Below are 21,980 nucleotides of genomic sequence, written 5' to 3'. Positions count from 1 at the left end.
GCCTACCAATGAAGTAAGTCATGTCCACTTCACTCTTGAACAAAGGCCAGACCTCTTCTGTGTCCGTGGACAGACCTAAACTTCATCTGCACAATGTCATTCGTAAACTTAGGAAACACAGGTGATGTAATTGAAAAATGTGGAGTTTCTTTTCCTCATTTCACAATCACATCACCTGTGTTGCCTTTGCTTAGGTATCTCATAGTGCAGATGTAGTCCAGCATATGAAACAGTACCCAGAAATGCTCACTGCATGCAAGAACTTTGACACTTACAAAAGCTTCAGCTTCTGCATGCCCCCTACACAGTGCTAATTATATACATTTCAAACTGATGGTATCTTGCTGGAGATGAACTAAAACCTATCTTGCAACATGGTGCATATTTTACACAAAACTGACCCACAGCGGCGCAAAGGAGGCGCACGGCCATCATAAATCTGATCCTAACATTTTAAATGATTGTTTCAAGATGCCGATAAGGTGTAACCTATCCACAGATTTGTTTCAGGTAAGTCCTACTCAGGGTTGCAGATGAAATTTAGGTTTGTTGAAGAATACAGAGGAGATAATACATGTGCAGACCTACCAACGAAGTGAGTCATGTCCACTGCACTCTTGAACAAATGTCAGACCTCCTCTGTCTCCTGGAACAGGCCTAAACCTCATCTACACAATGTGATGTGTAATGTTAGGAAACACAGGTAATATAATTGAAAAACGTGCAATTTTTTTTGCTCATTCCACAATCATATCACCTGTGTTTCCTTTGCTTAGGTATCTCATTGTGGAAATGTAGTCTATCATATGAAAGACTACGTAGAATGTGAGCACTGTATGCAACAACTTTGACACTTACAGAAGCCTCTCCTTCTCCATGCCTCCTACACAGTTCTAAATGTACATCATAAATACAAACAGTACAGAATTAATTATACATGTTAAATGGTTTATTTTTGCTGTTCTCAGAATGTATCAAATTTCACTAAAAACAGTGACTTGAAGGTATTCATCATATAACAGCGGGGAAAAAAAACACAATCAAAATGATTGTGTTTAAAAAACCCATACAACATAACAAATCAGAATTCAGAACTCCTTAAAATTAACTTACTTTCCATGACGTCGAAGGATGTCCTATGAACAGCTTACACTCTGTTGTGCTGTTATTACTTTCAGCCCGCCACTTTCTGAAAGAAAACCTCCATCGTTTTGAAAAATATGTTACATACAATAAATGACTTCTCGCTCTCTACCACACGTTTCCACAAGGCCAAATCATGTAAGAGCCATTTATAACTCTTGAAATTCTTGTAAGCCAATCCCGTCATTTTGTATTTCCGCAACTTTCAGAATTAAAATGTTGAAGACCATTTTCACAATCCTGGACTAGTAATATCTTACCCTTCTTGCTCACTCATGTTCTACATTTCCTATGACACTGATACTGCTTACTATGAAGCAGACTTACACTACCTCTATGACTACTACAATTATTTAATTCTCTACATCACTTTTAATCACAAAGCAATATAAAACAGTAGACAGCATTGCAGACTTACATTCCCTCTACTCCATGTTTTGATTGGCTGCTTCAATTAGCTTATAAAAAGAAACAGTTTTTCTGAACTCATTCAAAGTGCAGTTATTTTCCCATGACGTCAACTGTTATGGTAAGAAGTTATGTCTCTGTACTACACTTATCCTCAAGGCCAAATCGTGTAGGAGCCATTAGAACCTCTTGAAATTCCTCAGAGCACATCCCGAGATTCTTTCCCTAAAATTCTGGTTTTAAAAACACCAGGTAAGAATTTTTAAGGTCATACGGCAATTTTTTTTTGAAAATTAAAACAGAATCGTTGCAGAATGACCAGCCTTTTCTAGACTTTAAATAAGCTGTGTAATGTCCTGATGTTATTGAAGGACCGTCATGATATATAATTGCTGCAGTTACAAAAGTCCTTCCTGATATTGACAACTGTGAAGCCACAAAATTTTTAATTAAAGTTGTCAATTTTGTTCCATCAGGCCTACATCGTTGGAACATTAAAATGACATACTGGCCATATGTTCGTATAAATAATGTTGACATCATTTCAGATTTACATTGGCTACACTCCATGTTGTGATCAGCTGCTTTTACTAGCTTATTAAAAGAGACTGATTTACTGTCTGGCAAAGTTAAATATATAAATCTTTCGGAGTCTACACTAGTAGTACTTGATACCCTACAGTTCTCGCAGTCATGCTGCCATTGATAAGAAAGCCCAAACAGGTGATCTACATCTACACCTTCAGCATGCAATACATCAAGTATATACATTAAAAACTCCTGACAATCTTGCTGAATATTTTGAGAGAATTGTGTTTGACCTGAACATCTGTCTAACAGATTTCGAATTTCAGACACACTTTCTATTTTTGTTCTATCAGTGCTACATTTCTCTAACACAGAATTTAACAAACTGCAAAATCTTTGATCAGAATTGACCACAATCTCTTCTTTTACATTTTCTAGAGAAAACAAAACATTAACCACTACATTAGCATAGCAGTTGACACCAAAACTGTTTTCAAATTGAAAACCAACAACATCTTCAACAGAATCCTTTTTGTTTCTGCTTATAATTTCAGGTTCATCGACTTTTCGTCTTTTTGCTACAACCTCCCTAGTATTGGTCACATTTCTTCGTTTCCGGCCTACCACACGTTTCTCAAACAAAGGATATTGAGGCAAATGTGGCGCATACTCTCTCTTAACCTATTGTATTCCTTAACACAATCTAGATCCGCACAAATGTTTGTGACATCACACTCAATCAAGTAAAATCCCGATAAAGTTCTAACTCGTGACAATGCCACATATGCCATACCCTCCTTGAACACAGAACTGCCAATATTCACCAATGCACTGTCTACACTTAAACCTTGCGATTTATGGATTGTCACCGCATATGCCAAGCAAACAGGAAACTGCTTACGGCGAACATATAAGTCTTTTACAAGCAAAAATCTAGCAGAACAACGACCAATTAGCTGTACTTCCTCAATGCCATCAAATTTAATTTTTAAAAATTCAATTCCATCTCTATTTCTGTATTTCACAAAATCAACAACATTACCCATTGATCCATTTACCAGACCTCTTTCAACATGTAAATTCCTTCTTAAAATTATACGGCAGTTTAAGCACACATTCAGAGTCTTTTCAAAACCTGCAGTTTTAGATATAGTCTTCTCTAATGAATCCAATTTTGTTTTCAAATTCTCAGACAAAATAATTGTTGATCCCATATGCTCTACTCTGTCAATAGCTTCCAGTTTCACAATCTCTTGCTTTTCTAAATGCAACATTTTGTTGTTGAAGATGGCACATTCTGCAAGAGTTGGCATCAAACATATTCCAGATTTCTTCTCAGTAATTTTCTGAAAAATATTCTCAGGCACAACATCTTGTTCTGGATATAAATTTGACAGTAATCGTGCATGTAAAGCTTCTTTCCCATGCTCGGTCACTTTTCCAATTCTAACATCTTGTAGAATATTCTTGTAAACTTCATCCTTCGCCTGACGCATATTTTCATGCAGTTCAGCATAATTGAAGTTTAACCATATATTGACGTTGCCAATGCTCCCTAGGCACTTCCTGGTATCTTCATGCGTGAGCATTTTGAACACAGGTTGTCCTTTCACTGGTGTCAGCTGCAGAAGATCTCCGAAAACAATGATGTGTTTGCCACCAAATAACACATCATACTCTGTTTTGAGAACTTCTTGCATTCTCAAATGTACAAAAGCAAGCATGACATTGGAAACCATGCTTACTTCGTCAATGATAAGAAGTTTCATTTTCCTCAAGATTCTTGAAACTTCACAACAAGCATCTCCAGATAGCTTGTGATATTGTAATTTGTTGTCATGCTCCACTGGCAGCATCAGTAAACGATGTAAAGTAATCCCTTTAATGTTATGTGCTGCCAGTCCAGTTGGAGCGGTGACAACACAAGACAGCGATGACTCAGTCCTTTCCTGCAAATAACATGAAATTGCTTTAATGAGGAAACTTTTTCCAGTTCCCGCTTCTCCACTCACGTACAGTCGGACAGGCTTCAACGACGTACATGAGCACTCTTTCTTCTCATGACTTAATCCATGATCAATTTGCTTGGTAACTTCGTCATATATTTTCCTCTGCTCAACGTTGAGTTGTCTTTTCAAGTCTTCTAAGTTAACTGCATCCTCCTGAGCATGTGCCATGGCTCTTTCCACTTCATTCATGGCAGTGGCAGCTTCATTTTCGATAACAGGTCCTCCTAGTGGATCCTGACTCAATGAAGCAGAACTCTGACTGTCCTGAGAACTGTCTCTGGCAATCTCGGCTGCAATCGTTGCTTCCTGCTCGATTTCCGCATTCAACATTTCTACATATTTAGGAAAAGCAGGACATTCTATGGTCTCCTTGGCGGCAGTGAAAGAGTCTTCGTAACAGAGGAAATCTCCAAGCAGTTCCTCTTCTGCACGCCAAGGCTTGAAAAGTTGCAAAAGTGCTAAATAGAAAATCTCCTTTTTTTCAGGAGATTCGCCACTCAATTTTCGATGGTTTACCAAGTGGCATTTTCTTTGCTTGACCAGACATCCCTCACTTCCAATTACAGCATACACTCCTTTCTCAGTATCTTCTTTGATGTTCCTCTTGAATATGTAATTTTGTAGAACCTCATACAGACAAACATTCTCGAGGTGACTGCTTCGATTTGGATAATATGTATCCAACATGTTGCTCTTCAAAATGTCGGTACTGTTTGGCTCCTTTTCCGCCAAATACTCAATTTCCCGCACAGGTTTCAGAACTCGATTACGTGTTGCAGCAAGACCAAGACTCGCCCAAACGATACTCCTAGATTTGGCATAGAGACTTGCTGAAGACAACCGGTCAGAACATTCGTAAGCTCCGATTTCTCGATGCGACAACATCTTCAGACTGAAACTGTACAACTTCTTACTGAGGCTCTTTTCATGGCAAATGTCCTCCCACATATCCTTCAATTCTGTCTTTTCTTTTTTGGTGATGTAAGATGTCACATACCGAGCCACAGCCATACAGTTATCAGCCACAAACTGTATATCCATGTTAGCATTCCACATGGACAAAATCACTGGGTTGTAGTCGTTGATGTACTTGGACTCTTCGTTCCTCTTCAAATTGTATGTGTTTTTAGGTGATTTTTTCATCACATTATGTTGCAGCGAAGACATCAAACTGTTTACTCTTCCTTTAGAAATCACCGGTCGTGGAAAGCCGAAACGACATTTGGTGTAGAATTTGTCCTTGTTTCGGAATTTACGACGACAGTACTTTCCACAACGATGGCTTTGGAAACGTAGAACTTTTTCTCTTAGGCTTTTCTTCTCCTTTGCGTTTGGAACAGCACACGTAGAATACTGTTGTATGAAACTCATCACTGAGTCTTCTGGATCTGTTCCAAATGTAGGTGCATCCTTGATCCACAACAGCATATGTATGTGAGGAGCACCTCTTGCTTGGTACTCCTTTCTCCAGAAGAAATCCAACACCTCTCCAAGAGGTGGATTCTTCTTATTCATGATGAAAGACATCATAGCTTCAAATCTATGATTGAAGTACCGGCATACATTGACTGGATCCAAAGAGCACAGTTCTCCGGGTGTCTTGAATTCGATGTTTTCGATGTTTCCATTTGCCTCTCGTAGAAATTCAAGTAAGTCTTCCCAGCCATACTCGGCACAGCTCAGAGTGAGGAACCATGTGGGAGTTCCTAAGTTCCTCAGCATACATTTTAAATCACCATGACGACGGTACCAGTACTCATTAGTACCACGCTGACACGCCATTAGATTAATCAGGTGAGAATCAAAATTACTGTCTTGGACATTGACTTTATCCATAAAGTCACTTGCCGAGATGTTTTGCATGTGTATACCACTTTTCAAGATGTGGTTCACTGCATATGACAGTCCAGACAGATCGCTTTCAAACAGGAGATGAAACAAATAGGGAATACATTGTCGAAACCTAGCATCTCCTGCATACAATCGCAAAGTCCGGTATTCAGAAGCAGGAATTTGATGAGGTCGCTCATCATATCTTCCTCCCTGACCTGTTGGAAAAAGCTGTGGGAAACACCGAGCTTCCAAACTTTCCTCCCAAACACTAATGGGACTCCCTTTGGCTTGTTTCATTTGAAACAACTCAATAGCATTCCCCATGAGTTCCTTGGAATGCAAAGGATGAACACTATAATGTTCATATATTTCTTCACTAGTAGAGGGTTCTACTTTCTCAATTTGACCAGCACACAAATCGCTATCCTCTTCCTCACTTACTTCCTCTTCTGCAACATATATATTCTTATAGTACTTATTATTTTTTTTCAAATACAATGTTGCCTTTTTGACTTTCCTAACATCCACTAAATCTTGCCATATTTTCTTATTCTTTGTCGGAACCCCATTAACTAAGATAACCAGAGGGTCCTCTTCCACTTTTTCTACTCCAATTGTGTTAATGTTTTTCTTCAAATCTAGAGGCAAATAAACAACTCTTCCCTTTAATCCTCTCTGTAAATCTGATGGAGGAAATTTCCCTGTCTTTGGCTCCATTCTTTCAATAGCCTGAAAGGGATGGATACTTTGAATCAAAATAGATTCATAAGTATTTAAATCCTTCAATTCAGAAGGAATCTCAACCAATTCCAGATTATTATGAACTGCTCTAGCAGGCATCTGGTTTTGATTTAATTTGCTACAACAATAAGTACACACACGTTGATCCGATCCCAAATCAAAACAATTTTCTACCATCAAGTATGTTGTGAAATCCTTCCATTCACTATTATTTTCCCTTTCACTTTTTGCATATAAATCCACTAACTTAGTCTGATTCTTATAATAAGTGCGTCGACAACACACACAAGTGAAATTAGGCCTCTCACTTGATTTCACCTGAAACGTCGCAATTTCCCTCTGAAAATTATCTGTACTGGAAACCTGTACACTATCTTCCACATTACCCTCTTCTTCTTGGTCAATTTCAACATTCTCCTCTTTACTTCCAAAGTAACAAAACTCAATTTCTTCACAAATATTCTTCACATCTATTTCAGAACCATGCAAAAGAGCAGTGCATAATTGTTTAAGCATAACTGCTGGACTCTTAGCATAATACAACATTCTAACTAATTTCCTCACTTTATTATGATGCACTGCTAGCATCCTGAAATGATGAAAAACACTCTGGCATACTCTCCTGGAAAGACAAGCCAGTGAATGACCATGCAAACCTGTCACTTCTCTCACTCTGCAAGGATCTAATTCTTGCAACAACTTCATTTTCTGCATCAAACTTTTCTTATTAAATGTCCGTACAAAATCACAAAGCAAATTGATGGAATCCTGTCGCACACTGCAAATACTACTACACTTCCAGGTGTACACAGGTCCCTTAGGACGTCTTCCTAAAACCTCATTACCCAACATCTCTTCTGCCTCTGTTGTCACAAGTTTTTCTTTTTCAACTGGACAACCATCTTTCACTTCATAAGCTCGACCACTGGTGTCAACTGCATGCACCAAATCATTATCCTGGAAATAACTCTCCTCATTAAAAAATTCCTCACAACTTGAACTGTGCATCCATTCTCCGGAAAAAAACTTCACAAAAATTACTACGATTAACTATTCTCTTCCATCTACTATTTGTTTTGAAATCATAAATTGCCTTGTTTAGCTTCCTAATTCTATTGATTATCAAAATAAATAGCTTACGTTTAATTTCAAATGCCTGATCAATAACTTTCTCAACTTTTTTTTTTCTCTTATAAAAAACCACTTTCTGTTGACCTTTCTTAATATTTTTTAACAAATTGCCAATTATCCTGTTGCGGAACATTCGTTTACGAATGTCCCTAAACTGTTGTTTCCTTCTACTATCATGCACAGAGTTATCTCTTGCTCTAGCAGTAACATTTTTGATTGGCCTTTCCTTTCCGTTTAAATTGCTTCTCTTTTTCTGGACTGAAACATTTTCTGTAGTAATACTTTTTTTACTACAAATATTTCTTATGAATGTTTTTGTGGTCTTACCCGGTGCTTTCTTGGTGACTTGACAAGTTTTTTTGCTAGAGGACTGCTGCATTATTTCATGGACCTGCTGTCTTTGACGTTTTGCAGCCTTTCTAAGTCTATCCTTGGTTGGCATGCTGAAATCTTGAAATTATCTGCAGTTGAATCTGTGGTAAAATATAATAAAAAATGTTATTAACCACTATTACCAAACAGTAAATCAATAACAGTCATCAAAAACTTAACACACTACTTCACATTTTTACATAGAATATTTTTTAGTGCTTGGCAAATTTAGAATACAGAAATAGCAGAAAAGAAATGGAATTCATATTCATTTTACCTGTGCTGTTTTATATGTGAATCTGATCTAATTTTATGAGCATATTTTAATATTTTATTGAAGACACTACACATAACCTGTTTTTGAAGGTGTGTTTAATTTAAAATTAAACAGTTTAAATTTTTACTTTTCATTTATTGTAAATTTTAAAAATAAATGTTTATAGTTCCATAGGCTCAAGCAGGTCAGCTTCCCACCCTATGTCATACAATTCTGACAAATCTGCATCCTCATCATGTTCTTCTTCATCCTCAGGATTTAAATCATCCAAGGGATCTACTTCCACTGACGTTTCAATTACGAGTTCAATGATGAGGTCAAGATCAACTGATTGCTGATTGTCGCTCATGTTGATGTTGTCGTTATCTTTAAAGAAAGATAACAACAATGAGATGTTGCAGAGTAAAAGACAAATCTCAGAGATTATAATAGTAAAATTGTTTAACAAGAGTAACATTTTGCAGCTATTATTTAGCCATGTCCAGCGATGCTGAGGAGGTGAGGCCTATATCCAAGTTTTCAGTGAACAGGACTCATCTCTTCTTAACATTGGATAAGCCTCACCGACTCTGTGTCCCCTGCTCATACCTAAATGTACAGGGGCAGATTTATGCTAAGTGGCGCATCCCCACGGATGCACCAGTTAATGTGCACCGCTGCTCTGCCACCCATAGTGTGCCGCATTTACAATGTGGAGCACCATTGAGCAAAAACAGCACAGATGCGTCACGCATCTGTGCCACAAAAGCAGCACATTGCAGGAATCACGTCATAAGCGCGACATGTCTACTGCAATGCACAGGAGGAACCCTCACATTGCATGGTGCATCACTTCTTATGCCTGTTTCAAACAGGCGTAAGGATTTGATTCAGCAATGCTATAAAGCTGACTCAGTGAAATCTTCTAAATTTCACTGTGTTAGTTTTACAGGGCTTTCTTGCAAATTAATGCATACCTTGCAACAAAACACCTATATGAAAACTGACGCAGGTTTCATGTGGCACAGGACTTTACAGCATGACACATCTGCCTAGATGCATCAATTTTTAAATATGTCGCCACATAGCAAATCTTTTGCACCACCGCTGCGTCACAAAAGTGACGCACAGCAGCGCAAAAGAGGCACACGGCTATCATAAATCTGTCCCTAACATGTTAAATGATTGATTCAGGATGACGATAAGGTGTGGCCTATCCAGAGGTTTGTTTAAGCTGAGGCCTACTCAGGGTTGCAGATCAAATTTACGCTTGTTGAAGAATACAGAGGAGATAATACATGTGAAGGCCTACTAATGAAGTAAGTCATGTGCACTTCACTCTTGAACAAAGGCCAGACCTCTTTTGTGTCCGTGGACAGACCTTAACTTCATCTGCACAATGTCATTCGTAAACTTAAGAAACACAGGTGATGTAATTGAAAAATGTGGAGTTTCTTTTCCTCATTTTACAATTACATCACCTGTGTTTCCTTTGCTTAGGTACCTCATAGTGCAGATGTAGTCTAGCATATCAAAGAGTACACAGAAGTTGAGCAGTGTATACAACAATTTTCACATTTACAGAAGACTCAGCTTCTTATCTTGTTGGAGATGAAGTGAGGCCTGTCTTGCAACATGGTGCATCTTTTGCATCACTGCTGCATCGATTTCATGTGGCACAGGTTTTTTACAGCATGACACATCTACCTAGATGCATCAATCTGTAATTTTGTCGCCACATAGCAAATCTTTTGCACCGCCACTGCGTCACAAAAGTGACGCACAGTGGCGCAAAAGAGGCATACACCTATCATAAATCTGTCCCTAGCATTTTAAATGATTAATTCAGGATGACGATAAGGTGTAGCCTATCCAGAGGTTTGTTTAAGGTGCATGAAGCTCTAGCAGTACATATCCAGAAATGTAATTGATTTCAAAAAACGTTTTTAAACACAACATATAAATCAATTGTATACCTACATTCATGGGGAAATGACTTAAAATGAAATTAAAATCGTTTGTGAGGAAAAGGAATGCTTTTAAAATTTATGACAAGGAAATAATGGTGTCTGCTTATTCATTTCATTTCTCTTCAGCATTTTTGGGTCACTTTTAACATGGCTATGTAACTCAAAGTATCAAAATCTAAATTTGCCAAGCACAGGTGGGAGCATATTTCCAAGGAACTTGCCCCACGGAGAAAGGTCTTAAATTAAAATGGGAAAAATAACATCAGAGACACTCAAATGCCTTATAAAGAAGCAGACACCATTATTTCCTTGTCATAAATTTTAAAAGCATTCCTTTTCCTCAAAAACGATTTTCAAGTCATAATTTGAAAACACTGCACATGGGGAAATGACTTAAAATGTCCTTAAGACACATGAAAGCGTTTTTTGATTGCCTTTGCAGCATTTTTGGGTCACTTTTAACATGGCTATGTAACTCAAAGACTCAAAATCTAAATTTGCCAAGCACAGGTGCGAGCATATTTACCAGGAATTTGCCCCACAGAGAAAGGTCTTAAATTAAAATGGGAAAAATAACATCAGAGACACTCAAATGCCTTATAAAGAAGCAGACACCATTATTTCCTTGTCATAAATTTTAAAAGCATTCCTTTTCCTCAAAAACGATTTTCAAGTCATAATTTGAAAACACTGCACATGGGGAAATGACTTAAAATGTCCTTAAGACACATGAAAGCGTTTTTTGATTGCCTTTGCAGCATTTTTGGGTCACTTTTAACATGGCTATGTAACTCAAAGACTCAAAATCTAAATTTGCCAAGCACAGGTGCGAGCATATTTACAAGGAATTTGCACCACGGGAAAGGTCTTAAATTAAAATGGGAAAAATAACATCAGAGACACTCAAATGCCTTATAAAGAAGCAGACACCATTATTTCCTTGTCATAAATTTTAAAAGCATTCCTTTTCCTCAAAAACGATTTTCAAGTCATAATTTGAAAACACTGCACATGGGGAAATGATTGAAAATGTCCTTAAGACACATGAAAGCGTTTTTTGATTGCCTTTGCGGCATTTTTGGGTCACTTTTAACATGGCTATGTAACTCAAAGACTCAAAATCTAAATTTGCCAAGCACAGGTGGGAGCATATTTCCAAGGAACTTGCCCCACGGAGAAAGGTCTTAAATTATAATGGGAAAAATAACATCAGAGACACTCAAATGCCTTATAAAGAAGCAGACACCATTATTTCCTTGTCATAAATTTTAAAAGCATTCCTTTTCCTCAAAAACGATTTTCAAGTCATAATTTGAAAACACTGCACATGGGGAAATGACTGAAAATGTCCTTAAGACACATGAAAGCATTTTTTGATTGCCTTTGCGGCATTTTTGGGTCACTTTTAACATGGCTATGTAACTTAAAGACTCAAAATCTAAATTTGCCAAGCACAGGTGGGAGCTTATTTCGAAGGAACTTGCCCCGCGGAGAAAGGTCTTAAATTATAATGGGATAAATAACATCAGAGACACTCAAATGCCTTATAAAGAAGCAGACACCATTATTTCCTTGTCATAAATTTTAAAAGCATTCCTTTTCCTCAAAAACGATTTTCAAGTCATAATTTGAAAACACTGCACATGGGGAAATGACTGAAAATGTCCTTAAGACACATGAAAGCGTTTTTTGATTGCCTTTGCAGCATTTTTGGGTCACTTTTAACATGGCTATGTAACTTAAAGACTCAAAATCTAAATTTGCCAAGCACAGGTGGGAGCATATTTCCAAGGAACTTGCCCCACGGAGAAAGGTCTTAAATTATAATGGGAAAAATAACATCAGAGACACTCAAATGCCTTATAAAGAAGCAGACACCATTATTTCCTTGTCATAAATTTTAAAAGCATTCCTTTTCCTCAAAAACGATTTTCAAGTCATAATTTGAAAACACTGCACAGCTCCTATGCACAAAAACACCCTGTCAGTACTAATACTTCACATTTTCTCCAATTACAATTTCTCAAAGAAACATAATCTATTTGTAAAACACTTGAGACAAAGCAACATTTTAAAAACACAACTTTCTTCATAATTTTCTCCTTAAAACACACTATTCTCTATCTAAATTAAATAAATCTTTTCTCACCTTAGCAAATACTTTATGAGTTTCAAAACAGTCTCAGAAATACACCAATTTGTCTTCAGCAGAACAAAGGGTATGCACTCCAGAGGCTGCAGCTATAGAAAGCACAGAAATACTGTAATTCTTCACACATATCTCTCATGTCACCCAATCAAAACTCTTCCCTCACTTTTTTCAAATCAAAACCCTTCCCCCCTCTGCCCTCTCTGCCTTTTTTACATAGCAACCACCTCCTGGAAGACCTCTGGTGTTTGCAAGTTCACACAACAATGTTTCAATTGAACTCTGAACTCTCAGTGCACCTGCGTATCCAGTGCAATCTTTCATTAAATGATTTTTTTTTACCATTCAAATTACATCTTTCAAAGAACTCATCCATGCACCCTAACTTTCTGTTCTGAGCAATCAAAATCCACCAATCACTGTTACTGCTTCATTAATACAGAAACTCCACAGTTTTTTTCATTTTAAACTCTTATTTTTTCAACTGCCATTTCATTACCACACTTCATCTGACTGCAGCAGAACCTTCTCTCACCATGTTTTCTGTCTGGATTGTTGGACATAGTTACATCTATTGGGCTCAGAGGTATGCTGAGAACAGAAATTTACCTAACCTCAATTTACAAGATGTGGAAATTAAGTGGTTTGGCCACAGAGGATTAAAATGTCACCAATTGATACCATTGGTGAAAACCTTTATGCATTTGCCAAAACCTGACCTGTTAATTGTGCACTGTGGAGGTAATGATTTGGGCACTTTGACTGGAGTAGGTCTGGAAATGCTTTTAAAGGACACCTTTGAGCAATTAATGGCACTTTTTCCTCAAACTGCCTTGGTATATTCAAATATATGCCAAAGACAGAAATGGAGGTGGTCGAACCAATTTTGTCCACAAATTGAGAAGTCGAGGAAGCATGTAAACAAATCTGTTTCAGCTTACATGAGAGACCATGGAATGGGCTCCATGTACAACAATAACTTGCGTTACTACATGCAAGATATCTACAGAGGAGATGGAGTTCACTTCTCAGATGAAGGGAACAGAGTTTTCATTCTGAATTTAAAAATGTGCATTGGTACCTACTTATAAGTACCTAAATGTACCATAAACCCAAAAGCTCTTCTCAGAGCTACCCTACATCTGATCACTCACAATTATTATTTTACTCTAACTTTTTTCAAAAAATTTCAACAAAGTACGCTCCCCGGAGCGCTACCCGGTACGCGAACCGGAAGCTAACCGCGCGAAATTTAAAAAAAAAAAGGTTTTTTTTCGCACATATGGGCCTCCTCAGCCATCCTCAGAAAACCTAGGGGGTCAAAATACGTCTACCGTGTCCCCTTCTACCCATTCTGAACATTATGTGCCCTCCATCTTGTATCTTAATTCGACCGAAACACAAAATGGTGGACTCCCGTAACGCTTAAGGTTCGCGTACCGGGGCGCTCGCCAGTTCGCGTACCGGGGCGCTCCCCGGGAAGCGCTCCATGAAAAAAGGTGGGAAAGTAATTTACAGAAGAAACCCTTGAGACACTTTCACCAAATATAGATTTGCTCATACTACATACCAATCCCTACCATTTTCACAAATTTGGTTGAAATTCCATTTAGCCATTTAGCCTGTAGACGTCTCTAAATACCCTGAGATAAATTACTTCACAAAACACAACTGAAGTGTTGGAATTCACAACCAATTAAAATGTTACTTTCATTTTCTATTTTTTTTTACCTGACATTTGATTGGTTATGTACCTGAATATATATAAAGGAAGAGAAGGAAACACAGCCATTTTGACTACTACTTCCTGGTGTACATTTCAATTGGATTTTCACTAATCACTTCAACTTCTTTGTAAAGGTAAGTTGTTATTTTAAAAACTGAAGTATATTGTGCACTATAAGTTAATATGGTAAACTTTTTCTGATAGTTATATACTATCCCTCTATAGTAGTTATAGATTTGGATAGACTTCTCTGTTATAGTTATGGATGGAGTTAGGTTTCTCTTGTATAATTATGAATTTACTTACGTTAAATCACATACACTTTTTTATATTCCTACTTCCACTCTGATACTATACACTGCCCAAAGATAAATTCACTGTTAAAAACTGCCTATCTAAAATTAATCCCAACAGTGCCCTATCTCTACTAATATATTTTTTATCCAAATTTCAGACAAAATGGAAGGCGAACACAAAGTTTCATTTGAAATTGTCCTGCAAGAGACCAACCAAGAAATAATTGATCCAAATTATATAGAATTTATGGATGAAACTTGGGACCAAGAACTACTGTAATGTGTGCAAGCAGTAGATGTCCTCCTTGAAAATGAGGACATTTTACACACTCAAACATTACAAGCTATGTTCAATGAAAATAACGACATTTCAGACAGTGAAATGTTAGACATTTTATTAAATTTTGAAACACAATAAATAATTGTTTAAAAAAAAAAAAAAAAAAAATCAACAAAACCAACAATCAATTAACATACAGTATTTGAAAAGTCTATCATTCTTTTTTCCTCATAGTACGCTCCCCGGGCCGCTTCCCGGTTCACGAACCGGGCGCTATCCACGCAAAAAAAAACCATTTTTTTTTTTTTTGTTGCCCCGCGGGGCCCTTTTAAAGCCTCCACATCAAACCTAGGGGGTCAGGGAGGATCTACTATGCCCCCTTATGGTCATTTTCGCCTTTGTTTTGACCTCCTCTTGTCTCTCAAACCTACCGAGAGACAAGATGGCGGCCGCTCCGGACTGTTTAGAATGTTGACAGACACCGAAGAGCCAATCAGCTTCGCTTCGCGAAGTTCCGTTACGCGTCAAGTACGCGAACTGGAGCGCTGCCCGGAGCGAGCTTACAGATATATATCTTTTTTTGAACGTTAATTTCTCAAAATCCACTGGAGCACATATATTGAGACCTAGCGAAGGCACATCGGGCTAACAGTCCCTACAATGTTGCCAAGTTTCGTGCAAATCCATTTAGCCGTTCGGGCTAAAAGTGAGGCCAACCGCCCTATGGAAATTAACATGGGAAAAACGCATTTTGGGACCCCCCTTTTTTCTCGGCCCCCCCTTGACAACCCCCCCCCAAATTTTCAGGGCCTGCCCAGAAACAAAATGTTCCATTTTCCTGAAAATTTCAGCCAATTCCGTCCACAAACGCCAAAGTTATTAGACATAGAATTTTCAAAAATCCCATAGAGAAAAAATCCTAACTATATATACCTACTGGCGACCGCCAGTAGGTAATATATATATATATATATATATATATATATATATATATATATATATATATATGAATATAAAATATACATATATATATATAAAAATATATATATAAAATATATATATATATATATATAAAAATATATATATATATTACCTACTGGCAGTCGCCAGTAGGTAGTTATAGTTAGGACCTAGTTTCCATAGGAAATCGTCAACATTCTATTTGGATTACCTTTGGCCCTGGTGGATGAATCTTTGCGAATGGTCCACTGCGCTCCTTCCCTGAAAATTTGGGGGGGATTGGTGAAGTGGGGGCTGAGATAAAAGGATGGTCCCAAAACGTGTTTTCACTATGTTATTTTCCATAGGACGTTTAGACACGGCTACAGGTCGAACGGCTGAATGGATTTATAAGAAATTTGGCAAAACTGTAGAGTCCGGCTCGCAGATTACGCTTTTTGTGGAATGGTGTAAATCCGTTCAGTAGTTGCTGAGAAAATGAAAGTTAAAGTCAATTATATATCTATAAGCGCGGACGGGTGCGTGCACTCGAGCGGCTGCGCGCGAGCGTTTTTTTTTTTTTTGCTGCGTGACGTCTGTTAACGTTCGATTCGAAGGAAATCAGGAAGTGTTGACCGCCATTTTGTCACTGCGAGTAAATATATTGTCATTTCAAAGCGTTGGAACATGGAAAGGGGAGAAGGTAGAGGTTGTTTTGCTGCGTAGGTTTTCTCAGGGTGTGCAGTAAGGTCCTTAAAGGCGAAAATATATATATATTTTTTTTCCGAAAAAAAGTTGCGGGGTGCGCGCACTCGGGCGCGCACACCTATTTACAAGAGTGTGAAAATGGAGATAATTCAGAAGTTTGAGTGCTTTGATATAAGGTGGCTCTGAAAAGAGCCCTTGTGTTTATTGAGTTGTTTCTGCATTTATAAGTAAGTACCGATGCAGAGTCTGATGTTGCAGAGGAAGATTTTGTTTCCCTCATCCGTGAAATGAACACCATCTGTCCTATAGATGTCTTGCATGTGGTAACGCAAGTTGTTGTGGTAAATAGAAACCATGCTATAATCTCTGAGGAAAGCAGAAACAGATTTATTAACATGTCTCCTTGCTTTCTCAATTTGTGCACAATGTTGATTGGACCAATTCCATTTCTGTCTTTGGCATATATTGGAATATACCAAGGCAGTTCGAGGAAAAAGTGTCATCAATTGTCTAAAGGTGTCTTTTAGAAGCATTTCCAGACCTACCCCAGTCAATGTGCCTAGATCGTTCCCACCACAGTGCACAATTATAAGGTCTGGTTCTGGGAGATGCATAAAAGTTTTCACCAATGGTATTAATTGGTGACATCTTAATCCTCTTTGCCCAATCCACGTTATCTGCACATTTGGTAAATCAAGGTTGGAAATTCGTCTGCTTGCTGCATATTTTCCACTCCAGTGAATATAGCTGTGTCCTAAAAGCCAAACCTTCATTTTCAAGGCAGATGCAGTCGTGCTCCGATGGGTTGTGGAAGTGGAATGGCAGTTAGAAGCTGAAATTCAGGATAAAAAAAATGGATGAGGCTTGGTGTGGTTGAAAAACAAAAGATGATTGGTTGATTCTAATACGTGAAGATTGAAGACTACGTTGCATGTTAATGTTATGTAAAAGAAAAAGTAGTATTGGGTGTGAAAAAAATGACATGTAACAGAGCTGTGGATAGGCAGGTGTTTCTGGAGGGAAAACAGTGTTGTTAGTTTGCTGTAGAACGTTGAGATATGAACTTTTGACCTGTGCCTTCAGCCAGGTGCAGAATGAGGTGTTACCATGGAAACAGCCAGAGATGGCAGTGGGTGATGGGTGACTTTTATGTGACATTGAAAATATTGTGAGGGACAACCAACTGAAATGTGAATTTGAATACAAAATTTTGCGGGAGGAAATATGATTGGCTGAAGAGACATATATGAGTCTGTATTGACTGGATATCTGTGCCATTGAATTTTGGTTGCAGTGATAGCAGCATAATTGAGACTTCCGTCAAACGAATATCTATTTTGTGACTGTCACTGTTGTACATCGTACAAAGCATTGGTAAAGGTAAGTCTGTAACTGTTTGTTTTGTCATGTACTGTAAAAGAAAGGGTTCACGGGCTGTTATAGGCCTGTGGGTTCTAGTATGAGTAAATCAGGTCGACAAAAGAAAATATTAAGTTAGTACAGCTGAAGTTACGTGGAACTCATGAATACTGTTTCAATATACAATCATTTTAGTTGAGATTATGGATTAAAAGAGAGAACGTGTATATTTGAAATGTTTATTCAGAAATGCACTGTTTTCAAGGCAAGTTTCTTATCTAATACGAGTGCAGACATTGTAAAAAACAAAGTAATCGGTATAGCCACTAGTACATAAAATACAAACGGTATAGTTGATGAAAAATGAATATGGTTTAGCAAAATTAATTATACACTCTTATGAGGAAGTATATTGGGGCAGATTTATGAAGGCCTTGCGCCGCTGGTGCGTTACTTTTAACATAAATAAGGCTCATTATATGTTAATAAATGGATGAAGGTCTCTGGCCTTTCAGTTTAGGAACGATACATGAAAATGCTACTGGTTAGACCAGTGTTTCCCAAACTGTGGTCCGCGGACCCCCAGGGGTCCTTGACCCATTCTCAGGGGGTCCGCAGGCAGCAGTTTTAAAAGCACTTCAAAGTTCCTTGCAGAATTATCAGTTTTGGAGCAACAATAAAAGTGTCAAGATAACACCAGTGATTAATGTACCTGCTGGAGAGAGGAGAGTTTTGTCCAGTGGCAACTTCAAGTTATCTAATGTAGCACAGAGGGTTACTGCAAAGAATATGTACCATGTATTTAATTTAAAAAAATGTTATATGCATAGGTCAGTGGGTTACTTACTGCTTTTGTAAGTAACTTATTTTTCTTCCCAGATTGTCGTATCCTTGTGCATAATAAGGTCTTCATTTACTATTCTTTGAAAGCTAATAAAATTCAATCTGTAATGATAACTGTGTTGTAGACTGCACCATTGTTTCCCAAAAACCTTTGGGGGAGAGCATTCCAAAGCACCCTCTGTAGTGGTCAGGCTCACTCATTGCACTTGGTATGCACCGTGTGGGGACTGGTCTGAAAACATTTTCTAGGGCTGCTTTTGGTTTCCAGACTGGCCCTTGCAGGAGCAGGAGCCTCGAACAGCAAAATAAAACCAGCCATGTAAAGGTTTGTCACTGGGATGCAGCACCAATCTTCCCATTAAATTATTTCGTTTTTTGTAAATTCACAGAAGTGGAGGAGCGTGTCGTTATCCTCCTTGGCTTAATGACACGGTCCACCACTTCGGAAACGAGGGTTTTGGCCATATTTACAAGAATATGGTGCAGCCCTGTGTTTCCCCCTGTGCTTGCGCTACACTTAGCAGGGTAGCGGCAATGCAGGCACCCTTGCACCATAGTGCAAGTGTGACTGCGTGCAGGGGAAGATTGTTTATGTACAGGAAGATCCTCCTTCCTGAACATAAAAAATCCAAGGCGTTTTGCTTTTTCCATGTGTACTGCATAAGGCAGCACACATGAAAAAAGCAAAATCGAGGAGAAATAAAGCATTTATCCTCGTTTCGTCAAGTTAAGTCCAGGTGTTTCCTGGTTTTAATTATGGCGCAGTCTCCTATTTACGCTGCCCTTGTAAATAGGAGGCAGCGTTAAAAAATCAATGGCTGTTGCAGTGGAACGCCCATCGCAACACCCACTGCCCACCTCTTTCACGTTAAGTATTGCATGAAAGTGGTTCTTATTTGCAAAGCAGCGTTAAGCCATAGTAAGTGGCTCAACGGTGCCTTGTACATAGGGCGAAACCCATATCGCCACAGGAATATCGCAAAAAGTGACGTTCCCATGGAGATAGGGGTTTGTAAATCTGCCCCAAAAATAGTTAGTAATTCGAGTTTTTCTTTTGTGTACACCTGAAACAATTTCCCTGAGATATGTGGCATACAAGGTAAAACAGAACACCGGGACCTTTATCGATTGCCTTATGTTGCACAAAAGAAAAAAATACACGTAACAGACTTGGATCATTTACATTTTCACTATTTCTGGGCACTTTGATTTTTGACCTTTCAGTAACCGACTTGCTTTATTTCGCCTGTATTTTACGTAGATCGGAAACAATGGCTATGTATTCGAACTTACCAATTCAAGAGCTACTATTATATTTGGTTTTCACAAAATCTTTATTCAAAAATGATGACGTACAAATGCAGGCATACAACCACGTAAGTGATGACGCACAAATGCAGGCCTAAAACTACGTGAGCCAGCCACGGAGCAGACTGGGGCTGTACAAGAGGGCATATTTATCTGAGGAAAACATAACTGAGTCGGTGGTCATTTTATTTCATCAAGGTACGATAAGTGCAATAGAATCATATCGAAAATTCATTGTGGGCAAGTACCATCAGTGTTGAAAAATCGACCTTTCAATAATACTGTAATTAATGATGCGTCAGAACTTAATATCAATTCATTGTCCGAATGTTCAAGCAATACTCATCCCCTCCCGCCATGTGCTTCAAGAACTGCATCCATATTTCATGATCTGAAGTCTGAGCATCCGGAACACAATGGGGAATTGCGAGTTTTGTTTATATCGGCGCCATTTTGGGTGGGGTCAGGCGGGCCCAAGTATAGTCAAAATGTCTCCACCAACTCGGGGTTGGACCAGAATCTCTTTCGGCAGTCCAAAAGTTCCGTTAAGGGGCAACAGAAGGGACCGGTGACATGAACCATCAATCAAAGAAAAGGGAGGGGCAACAATGTTTCCTACCGGGTCATACTGATGTTCCACCGGAACCGATCGAATCAGTAGTCTGCAGGATTTTTGGTCATTCAAACTGAGGCTGGCGTCAGCATGAGAGCGCCAACGTCTCGTGGCTACGCTTTGGTCGTTCTGCGGGCAATCATGGCAGTCCTTTCCCATCGGGGGCGGTCGGAGGCCTGCGGAGGCCGAGGGCCCTCCGCAGCTCTCGTAGAATCTTCAAAGTTGAGGAGAACGCCTCTGGACAGGTGTCTTCCATTCAGAAAATATTGTTGGCAGCATTTTGAAAGGAAAGACAGGGGCCCATTTTCTGGTTAACAGGCGACCAGGCCAACTTTTCACGCCGGGCCCATTCCTGCAAAGTCGACCGCCATTTTTAGGAGATCTGCAACCACCGGCAGTCACTGGGTTGCAGGAGCAGATGGACTCAAGCCTGTCGGGCGAAGCATCGTTGCACCGCCACAGTGGACGAGACCCTGCTGGGTGAGTGGAGCGTCGCTGTACCGCAACAGTGGGCGAGTCCTTTGCTGGGCTCGTGGAGCGTCCCTATACCGTCAGAGTATGCGAACCCTTTGCTGGGCTCGTGGAGCGTCCCTATATCGCCACAGTGGACGAACCCTTTGCCGGGTGCCTGGATCGTTGGGGGTGCAGCTGAGGGGCCTCCACCTGGGGAGGCGGGAGAGGCTCGTCCGCGCCGCCTCTCCCTCCCAGTGCACCCCACGGCGTCTTGCTGACATTTGTTATGGCCGGACCAGGCGATGAAGAGAGGGGGGGGGTCGGAGGCATATGCAAGACATCCCCCCCTTGTGGCCTGCAAGGCGCCGAAAAAAGAAGAGAATGGGAAGACAACTACAACTCGGGTAGGGCCCATGCCTTCTCTGGCCGATGGCGGCCGGCCGCTCTTTGCCACGGGCCCAGGAACGGATCCCTTGGTTCATCCTGGGGACAGACCTTGGCACGTGGTGTCGCCTCCGGACTATTCGCGTAATGGTTCTCCACCCCAGGCCGTTGCCGACGGCTTTTGTAGACGCTCAAAAACCCTACTAGAAAGCAGCCCAAAAGTAGCCCAACATTGCTACTTTGGGGAAGGAGGGACAGGGACGGCGTCAAGTAGACGGCGAAATGCATTGTGGGTTTGTTGCTGCGGCCGTTTGTCATGTAAATAGTTGTTTTCATATATTTTTGTTCAAGAATAAAAACGTTTTAACCTGTTATTTTGCTGTCGTGTGGTATATTTCTAATATTTGTCGCTCTGATGTCGTTTCCCCTCCCAAATGTAACATGTGATTGTAATCTACAGCCGGACATTCCGACAGGACATGAGAGCAAAAGGGGGGGGGGTCAGAACTGAAGTTGGGCAGGCGATAAGAT

Source organism: Lissotriton helveticus, chromosome 8 (assembly GCF_964261635.1).
Source record: "Lissotriton helveticus chromosome 8, aLisHel1.1, whole genome shotgun sequence".
NCBI lineage: Eukaryota > Metazoa > Chordata > Amphibia > Caudata > Salamandridae > Lissotriton > Lissotriton helveticus.
This window is presented reverse-complemented; position numbering follows the sequence as displayed.